Here is a 9,891-nt window from a genome sequence, read left to right as displayed (position 1 = left end):
CCACTGTATATTTTTTTTTACATTATATTCATATTTATATTTCATTTTGGAGAAAAAGAAAACATAGGTTATCAGATTTATTGTAAATATAATTTATTAAAAGTGTAGATAGCAAGAGTATTCTTTGGGATGAAATGTTATGAAATGAAATAAAAACAGGAGATTTCATAGAATAATCCCTATAATTTGTATTAGTGCAACATTAATAAGCATTTAAAACACAAAACCTGCTTAATGCAAACTAGTCTGTGCTTTCACAGCAGTGGTAGAAAACCTTGCAGGTGAGGAACTTGAACATGTATTTTCCATAACCACTGAAATGGCTGCTTAGATAGCTTTTATACTCCCTTTATACGGGCATTTGAAGCTTATTTTGAACTTCATTTAAAACACTGATTTTCACAACAGCCTCTCTTAGCTCTCCAGCATTTACGTGAAATTGTAACAGATGTGTTCAAACCAGGGTCGTTTTTATCCCATTTCAAAATGAATCAAAGATCCCCCAAAGATTTCTTACTTTTTGTTATACAATATTTGCTATTTATGTGACACAATACTAAAAATATAAAAACCATACAGTACTTGGTTGAGATGTAATATTTTAACAACTAAAGTATAGATATGCCCCTCCCCCCTCCAAAAAACATTTTGTTCCAGCTCGTCTCGCCCCTACTCCGGCCCTAGTGCCCTTTTGCCAGAGCGATGTTGGATACCCTACTCTGCAGTAAAATCAGCGTCATTCGACTGTCCTGTTGCTCCCATTAAAATTTTTAGAGCCTATTTAAAATCAAAAAACTTAAAATTGTCCGTAGCGTGCTGTTGTTACCACTGTCCTGTTTGAAATGGGATGAGAGGGATGAGTCTTTGAGGTCAGCAGACCTGATGCTGACCTCAAAGACCAGGAACAGACTAAAGACTAGGGGAGAGAGGGCTTTTGGTGTGGCTGCACCCAGACTGTGGAACAGTTTACCTCCTCACATCAGATTCTCCACAAGCCTAGCAACTTTTAAAACTGCTCTTAAAACTCACCTCTTCTCATTGGCCTTTAGCAAGGTTTAACTTATTGTTTTAATCTATTGTTTTATCAGTGTTTTTATGTATTTGTGTTTTATTGTATTTTATATTTGTATTTTATTGTACAGCACTTTGGTAGCCTCGGTTGTTTTTTAAATGTGCTTTATAAATAAACTTGACTTGACTTGAGAGAAGCTGCTTATTTTGTCATATGTGCCGATATTAAAGCCAAGGTACTAACTAGCTAACTGACTGGATGCCCATTAACCTTATAAATCCTGTTGTGTGTGTGTGTGTGTGTGTGTGTGTGTGTGTGTGTGTGTGTGTGTGTGTGTGTGTGTGTGTGTGTGTGTGTGTGTGTGTGTACAGAGAGACAGCCAGGTTCATAATGGATATAAGGAAGTTTTTTTTTATTTTTCAAAAAAGGGAGCCACATGCAGGTAAAAGTGTAAGAACAAATGATCCGTCAATCAAAATAATGTTGGATCACTGTTTCAATATTTATATCTTTTATTAGATGTGCATATAGTTCGGTTATTTGCCTTTTGGTTGAAAGTACACTGAGAGAGGACTTTTTATCACTGATCTTAATGGTATTTTTTCATATTAATGTAATTTTTCATCTAATTGAATACCATCTATTTGTGTATGATTGACAGTCCAAAGAGGGAGAGAGGAAAGAGCGGAATGTGAGGAGAAAGTACAAGGTCAGGAAGAACCAGGTAAGAAAACAGACAGTGAACAGTGACAGGCACAACAGAAACTGTTAAACTGACAAAGAGGAAAAAACCTGATTTTACTCACACAATCTGGAAGTTGTGTTCTCCCTATATTAAAGCTGCTATACAGAATCTGCAAAACAAACTGGGTTGAAACATTTTTGACCCTCTTTAACAACAGCACCCCCAAAGCTCTGATCCTAGAATCGCTCCTGGTTCAAACTAACAGAGAATTGAAGTTTGTAGTCATGTTGTACATTTTATGAATTTAACTTAGAGCTTAAAATGGCTTATGGGTCTTCCAGAGAAAGATAACCTCTAGGGTTTTTTAGCAGTGCACAACTCAGCAAATGCAACAATAGAATCTAAAAACATCTGTTATGATTAATATTACTGGGATACTGTGGTGGGAAAAGTAATCAGAAATAGTGAGACCAACTAAATAACCTGAAATAACGGCTTGTTTAGACTTTGAATTATGCAAACACTCTGAAGCCTGAGTATGACAACAGTTAACTTTCACATTTTTATTGAGGGAATAACATCACATTCACATTTATGACCAGTTTATAGGGATAGTGAGCATTTAGCTGTGACAAGCACAGCCTCTCCCACTAGAGCGTTCAGCTCCAGTTCTAGTCTTGACAAAAGAAACAGACACACCAGTATTTCATCTAATGCATTTACCTGCAGAATGCCATAGTGTCAGGGCCTGGCGCCTGTTGCTCGGTCAGGCCTCCTCCAGGGTGCGGGGGGCCCTCGGGCCTCTGGCCCCTGGGCCTGCGGCTCGGTTCACTCTGGCACAGCTGGCTGCCGGCAGAGCCGGCGGGCACGCCGGTGCAGCCCCCTCTAGCTTCTGCTCGGTGGCTACTGGGTGACGCCTCGTCTGGGGATCCTCAGCCCTTCCCATGAAGGTGGCACGGATGCCCCTCCGGTGGTCCTCCTTGGGCTCTCGCACTCTGAGGCCTCTGGATGCCTGGGGCCTGGATCTCCTCCATGCCTGCTTCATGCCCTGGGGGACGGGGCTATGGCTCGCTACATCCTCTTGCAGACCATTACATGTGGAAACCATTTGAATACAAGCACGCTGATCCACACAGGTGTGCACACGGGTGTTCACTGCACGTAGACTTAAATTACACCTTTCTTGGCTGCTACTTCGAAGCACATTGTGCGCTGTCTGTCCTGCGTGCTGCACAACAACATTGAATATTTAGTATTTACTGCTGTTTACACTTAGCTAGATTAATGCGATGGTGTTGTGTTTAGTATGTTGCTTTGTTTTTTGGTTTTTTTGCTTGTTTTCTATTCTTCTCTCAACAGGTGATCCAGGAGATTTTTATTTTCTCCCCCCCTTTCTCACTGTCCCTCTCCCCTTCTGTTTTTCTTTTCCTTCCTCTTTCTCTCTCCCTTTCCTGTCCCTCACTCATGTCTGTCCCGGCTGTGACATCTGAAAATAAAATATAATAAATAATAAAAACAAAGATCGATCAAATGGACCAATACGGCAATGCCACGATGATCCATTTGGCAAAGTAAATCCATTGGGTATCCTTGTTGGTCTTCAGACAACAATTCTGATGGCTAAAGAACCAAATGGGACAGGCAAAAAAACAAACAAAAAAAAAAGAATGCCATAGTGTAATTTTCACTTCATATGCATGGATTAATGTGTATTTGTAGCTCTTATAGTCCTGCTAAAACTGTTTAAGGGGAAATAGTAAAGCATTTGGTAGCGGTTTAATGTCTTGCAGTAAAAAACAGTTTCCCCCTGCTGGTGGGGAAAAAAATGTAAATATACACAACTTTGAGGGCGTTGGCTTTCTCAGCAGACAACAGAGAGCACAGCCTAAAGCAGGGGTAGGGAACTCCAGGCCTCGAGAGCCGGTGTCCTGCAGGTTTTAGATGTGTCCTTGATCAAACACAGCTGATTTAAATGGCTAAATTAGCTCCTAAACATGTCTTGAAGTTCTCCAGAGGCCTGGTAATAAACTAATCGTTTGATTCAGGTGTGGTGACCCAGGGTGAGATCTAAAACCTGCAGGACACCGGCTCTCAAGGATTAACGTTCCCTACCCTGCCCTAAAGGGACTTCACTTCACACTTGGGTGTGTCATCAAAGGTGTGTCTGCTGACTCACCCAATAGCGACAGTTAGAGCCATCTGAGAAAAACCTGCCTTTTTGCATTAATAGAGGAGTGAAGGAACAAACAGGAGACAAAGCTCTGGAGTAGACGAGACACATTTGTCATCTATTAGTCTGTTAAACACTAACTGAACTCTCCACACTTGGATGCAGGACAAAATCCGTCTTATTTTTTTCATCTGTGGAAATTTTTAATATTCACCATCTGCCTAACCCAGGTAACTCCTTCTAGTTGGGTTTTATGGCACTCCTGCATCACTAATATGTGTTTCATTTCTGTTACTTCAGTCATTCCTCATTGCCATAGCCAACATTTTAATGCCCAGAAGCATTAAAACATTTAAACGTGACAAGTCAGTTTGAAACTCACTTTCACCTCCAGATCCTGTCCTGTGTGGAGTCGTGCTTTCTGCTGAGATCTCTCTACGTTATTTTACCTGAAACAATTCCACCTGGATACCAAGTAGCAAAAGGTGCCACTCTGCTTAATTTTTTATTCCTTCAGTGTGAAAACGTGTTGTAAGCCGAATGTTTTGTGTTTTATGGCTCTTTTTATCTTTCACTTTCTTGCTTTTCAGTTGAAACCGTCGGCTGTGATGCAAAATCAGTGCAGTTAACTGTGAAGGACCCGAGTTTCACAATAAAAAGTAACGGAGCAGTCATAGCTTTAACGTCTGTCTCAGTGGGAGAAGGAGGACGGACATTTTCTGTGTCTGCTCGGGACAAGACTGGACGAGAAAGGAAGATGGAAGTTCACCTTGTCTGCAGTACAATGCCGAAAAGACATGTAAGGCAGCTGCATATTGTGAGTCTTGACCTTCAGTCATGTCCTCAGCAGCTTTGAAAGTGTTGTATGCTTCCTCCTATTATCCAGGCTTGGGAGTAATAACAGGTAATAATAACAAACTACCTGTGTCTTCCAAATGGGAACAGAAGAGGATGGGCAGCATTTAGGGGACGTGGCTCTGTAGCTGACTCAGAGGTCACTGTCTGAATGCTTGGCTTGTTACTGGGGTAACAATGTAAAAAAATAACAATCAAGTGGTGCACGTGTGTATCTGCTATTGTTCTTTGTTGCTTTATTTTGTTGTTGTTGATGTTGTTGTGGGTTTTTTTTTTGGGGGGGGGGGGGGGTTAAGTAAAAGTGGTTTGCACTAAAAACTATGTAGATGCAATATTTTGGAGCTTTGTACCTCTGTAATCAATGTCTAAAAAATTATATCTTTATTTTTGGAGGGTAAGTTTTAATTAAAACTAATACATAATGAAACAAAATAACAATTACCTAATATTTCAAAATATGTAATGTAAAATTACACCTTCATAATAATCTATTTTAAGCAGTGTTGATTTACTTCTGCAGAATTTCCTAATGGCACAGAAATTGTGTGTAACAATGTTTTACTTCAACTCGCAGACTGTGAGACGGGTGCAGTTTGAGCTCACTGTAAGTCAGGTTGTTGAAACATTTCCAACAGTAGTCGTGTTACAATCTGCACGAGGGCAGAACTGGAGCACTAACGTGTTACTGCCTGAAACTAGATACAACTGGCTGCACAGGAAAAACCCATTCAAAAGACAGTGTATACCCTATATGTATTTTGCATTGTTAAGTTGTTATTTGACATTAACATTAAGGAGTTGTGTTTAATTTTTCTGTTACTGTTGCAGTGGTTTTTTAACATTTAAAGGAACGTGGTTATAAAACAGCATAATCAGCAAACATACAATAAGCATACATGCACCCATACAACTTGTACTTACAGTCTTTACTGTTTATTTGTTTAAGTTTTTGTCCAATATCTGTTAATTTGTAATTTAAAAAAGAAAACAAATGTCCTTGTGATTTTTCTGGTTGTACTGTATATAAAGGTCAGATCCAAAATGGTTGTTTATTGTGCTCAGGTTTTGTGTGCACTCTAGTGTTTCACAGGGTGGAGCCCACATACACATAATACACTATGTGCAGTGTTCCAACATCTCAACTCCTTGGCTTATAATTACTTCAGTCCTCTGCAGATCTAATTGGTGCACTGGTGTTATTACTGACAAACAGCCCTGACCCACTGAGGTATAGACTCCACTGGACTTCTGAAGGTGTGCTGAGATCTGAGGAATTTAAAGGCCAAGTCAACATCTCAAATTTGTTATCCTCCTCACACAAACTGCAATGCACCATGTATTCTGACACCTTTCTTTCAGAACCAGCATCACCAGCATCTTTTTGGCAGTTTGACACACAATCACTTTTCTGTTTGATAGAACCACACAGACCAACTTTAACTCACTGCGTGCATTAGTCGCTGTTTCACCACTGTTCCTTCCTTGGACCATTGTTGATGCCGACTACTGCAGATGGGAACAGTCATGACACCCACATGACTCAGTCATCTAGCCATGACAGTTTGTCCCTAGATCTACACCGCGTTCCAAATTATTATGCAAATTGTATTTTTCTCTGATTTCCCTAAATATTTGTTGCAAATTACAGTCAGCATAATTGTCGAGTCATTGAGTATTAGAGTATAATTCAAATATTACTGAACAAACCTCCCAATGAAAACAGTATGTTTAAAAAAATAAAAATAAAAAACTTAAAATCCACTGTTCCAAATTTTTACTCACAACAAAGAAACATTTCATTCTTGCATCAATGGAACTTGGATGTTTTTGGACAGTTTCTGCTTAAATGTGTTTGCAGGATGTCAGAATAGCCTCCCAGAGCTGCTGTTTGGATGTGAACTGCCTCCCACATAGATCTTTTGCTTGAGGTTGCTCCAAAGGTTCTTAATAGGATTGAAGTAAGAGGAGGATGGGGGTCATACCATGAGTTTCTCTCCTTTAATAACAATAGCTGCCAGTGATGCAGAGGTATTCCTTGCAACATGAGATGGTGCATTGTGATTTTGTTGCAGAAAGTATGGTTCCCATGATTCCAGACTAAAACATGACTCCACCACCTCCTTGCTGATGTCACAGCCTTATTGGGACATGGTGGCCGTCCACCAACCATCCACCACTTCATCTACCTGGATAATCCAGGGTTGCACGGCACTCATCAGTTAACAAGACTGTTTGAAAATTAGTCTTCATGTAGTTCTGGGCCCACTGCAGCCATTCTGCTTGTGAGCATTGGTTAGAGGTGGCCGAATAGAAGTTTTATGCATAACTGCAAGTCTCTGGAGGATCCTACACCTTGATGTTCGCAGGGCTCCAGAGGCACAGCAGCTTCAAATATCTAACCATAGTGAACCAATTATCACAGGTGTCCGAGATTGATTTTAGTGATCTAAAGAGCCCTGAGACTCAATGCCATCCATGACTTTAATTGAAAAACAACATATTTAATCTTTATGACACTTAAATACAATTTGCATATTAATTTGTAATGCAGTGTAATTATTGCACTTACTCAGGTTCTAACATTGAAAGGGTGAAGCACACATACACATTAAGACCTGGAGAGTGTGGAGGAAATTTGAGTACAGTGAACTTGAGTACAGTGTCTTGAACTCACGTTCAATGAAGGTCACAGCAGAAATCATCATCAGAGACTCATTAGACCAGGACATGTGTTTCCCATCTTCTGTTCTTAGCTTACAGGAGTAAAACTCGTGTGGTCTTCTGGTTATTTGAGTCCCTTTTGCGTTCTGGCAATTCTCCTCTGTGGTCTAGCATTTTCACGCTAACTGGATATTTTCTTCTTTCCGGACCATTCATTTTAGACGATAATGGGTGGGAAAAAAGTGAAGACATTATACATTATTTACATGTAAGATGAAAAGTTAGGATCTTTGCAGCTTGTCTGTCTAAATTAGTACGAGTACAATGAGGCTCATGAAAGAGGTGCAGATTAAAGAATTGTTCAGGTCCTAGTGACCAATAAAAATAAAGTTCTGAATCTCTCCGTACTCATATAATAGCAGCCGTTTGTTAGACTTGGTCAGACCTTTGACATCGACTTAACCAAAGCATGTATCTAACAGAGTTTGTAGTTTTTACAGGCATGAACAGAAAGACGTTGCAGAACAGAAATGAAAGAAGAAATGACCTGCTGACATTAAGTAGATAAACCTGTTAATAATCTCCGAAATTCCACTTTTCTAGATTTTGCTGCAATTTCACAACATGAATCATTGATGAGCTACAGAAGTGCATCAAACAGAAGTGTCAACGCCAACTCATTTCTTTGTTTGTGTGGACAGAGAGTCGTGATGAGGATCAGAGGAAGTGTAGCTGAGATATAATGACATGAATCAGTTGTAATGAACTTCCTCAAAACTATATTTTATTTATTTATTTATGTATTCATTATTTTCTGTTGTTGTCCTGCTGGGAGACTTCAATGCTCAAGTGGGTAACGACAGCGAGACCTGGAGGGGTGTGATTGGGAGGAACAGCCTCCCTGATCTGAACCCGAGCGTGTTTTGTTATTGGACTTCTGTGCTAATCACAGTTTGGCCATAACGAACACCCTGTTCGAACATAAGAGTGTCCATAAGTGCATGTGGCACCAGGATGCTCTAGGCCGTAGGTCGATGATCGATTTTGTAATCGTATCACCAGACCTGCGACCATATGTTCTGGACACTCGGGTAAAGAGAGGGGCTGAGCTGTCAACTGATCACCACCTGGTGGTGAGTTGGATCAGGTGGCGGGGGAGGACGCTGGACAGACCTGGAACACCTAAACGCGTAGTGAGGGTGTGCTGGGAACGTCTAGCAAAAACTCGGGTGTGGGAGGAGTTCGGAGAGGCCATGGAAAAAGACTTTCGGACTGCCTCGAAGAGATTCTGGCAAACCGTCAGGTGTCTCAGGAGGGGAAAGCGGTGCTCTGCCTGCACTGTGTATAGTGCTGGCGGAGCGCTGCTGACGTCGACTGAGAAAATTGTCAGGCGGTGAAAGGAATACTTCGAGGACCTCCTTAATCCCACTGACACGTCTTCCGAGGAGGAAGCAGAGTCTGGGGATGAGGGGAATGACCCGCCAAATTCCGGGGGCGAGGTCACTGAGGCAGTTAAACAACTCCTTGGTGGCAGAGCCCCTGGTGTTGATGAGGTCCGCCCCGAGTTCCTGAAGGCTCTGGACATTGTAGGGCTGTCCTGGTTGACACGCCTCTGCAATGTTGCGTGGAGATCAGGGGCAGTCCCCATCTTTAAGAAGGGGGACCGGAGGGTGTGTTCCAACTACGGGGGATAACACTCCTCAGCCTCCCTGGGAAAGTCTATGCCAGGGTGCTGGAAAGGAGAGTTCGTCCGCTAGTCGAACCTCGGATACAGGAGGAACAATGCGGTTTTCGTCCTGGTCGTGTAACACTGGACCAGCTCTTTATCCTCTCGAGGATACTTGAGGGTGCATGGGAGTTTGCCTAACCAGTCTACATGTGTTTTGTGGACTTGGAGAAGGCATTCGACCGTGTCCCTCGGGTGTCCTGTGGGAGGTGTTGCGGGAGTATGGGGTGTCTGGCCCATTGCTACGGGCCATTCGATCCCTATACAACCGTTGCAAGAGCTTCACATTGCCGGCAATAAGTCGGACTCGTTCCCGGTGGGTGATGGGCTCCGCCAGGGCTGCCCTTTGTCTCCGGTTCTGTTCATAATTTTTATGGACAGGATTTCTAGGCGCAGCCAAGGCTTTCGCTTTGGTGGCCTCAGAATCTCATCTCTGATTTTTGTGGATGATGTGGTTCTGTTGGCTTCATCCGGTGAGGGCCTCCAGCTCGCACTGGAACGGTTCGCAGCCGAGTGTGAAGCAGCGGGAATGAGGATCAGCACCTCCAAATCTGAGGCCATGGTTCTCAGCCGGAAAAGAGTGGAGTGCCCACTCCGGGTCGGGGATGAGTTCCTGCCCCAAGTGGAGGAGTTCAAGTGTCTCGGGGTCTTGTTCGCAAGTGATGGGAGAAGGGAGCCGGAGATCAACAGACGGATTGGGGCTGCAACTGCAGTAATGCGGACGCTGCACCGGTCCGTCGTGGTGAAGAGGGAGCTGAGTGTAAAAGCGAAGCTCTCAATTT

General features: G+C 42.4%; 1 long non-coding RNA gene across 1 annotated transcript; it reads left to right on the top strand.

Annotated features, from left to right (window-relative positions):
• Positions 1–3,662: 3,662 nt before the first annotated feature.
• On the top strand, positions 3,663–5,769 carry LOC143415706 (uncharacterized). The gene is made up of 3 exons (XR_013096135.1): positions 3,663–4,097; positions 4,262–4,352; positions 4,458–5,769. It is a non-coding gene; the product is annotated as an uncharacterized LOC143415706 (long non-coding RNA).
• The last annotated feature ends 4,122 nt before the right edge of the window (positions 5,770–9,891 follow it).

The sequence above is a fragment of the Maylandia zebra genome, unplaced genomic scaffold, assembly GCF_041146795.1.
Source record: "Maylandia zebra isolate NMK-2024a unplaced genomic scaffold, Mzebra_GT3a scaffold02, whole genome shotgun sequence".
NCBI lineage: Eukaryota > Metazoa > Chordata > Actinopteri > Cichliformes > Cichlidae > Maylandia > Maylandia zebra.
The sequence above is the reverse complement of the archived record's forward strand: the minus strand, read 5'-3'. Positions and strand labels throughout refer to the sequence as shown.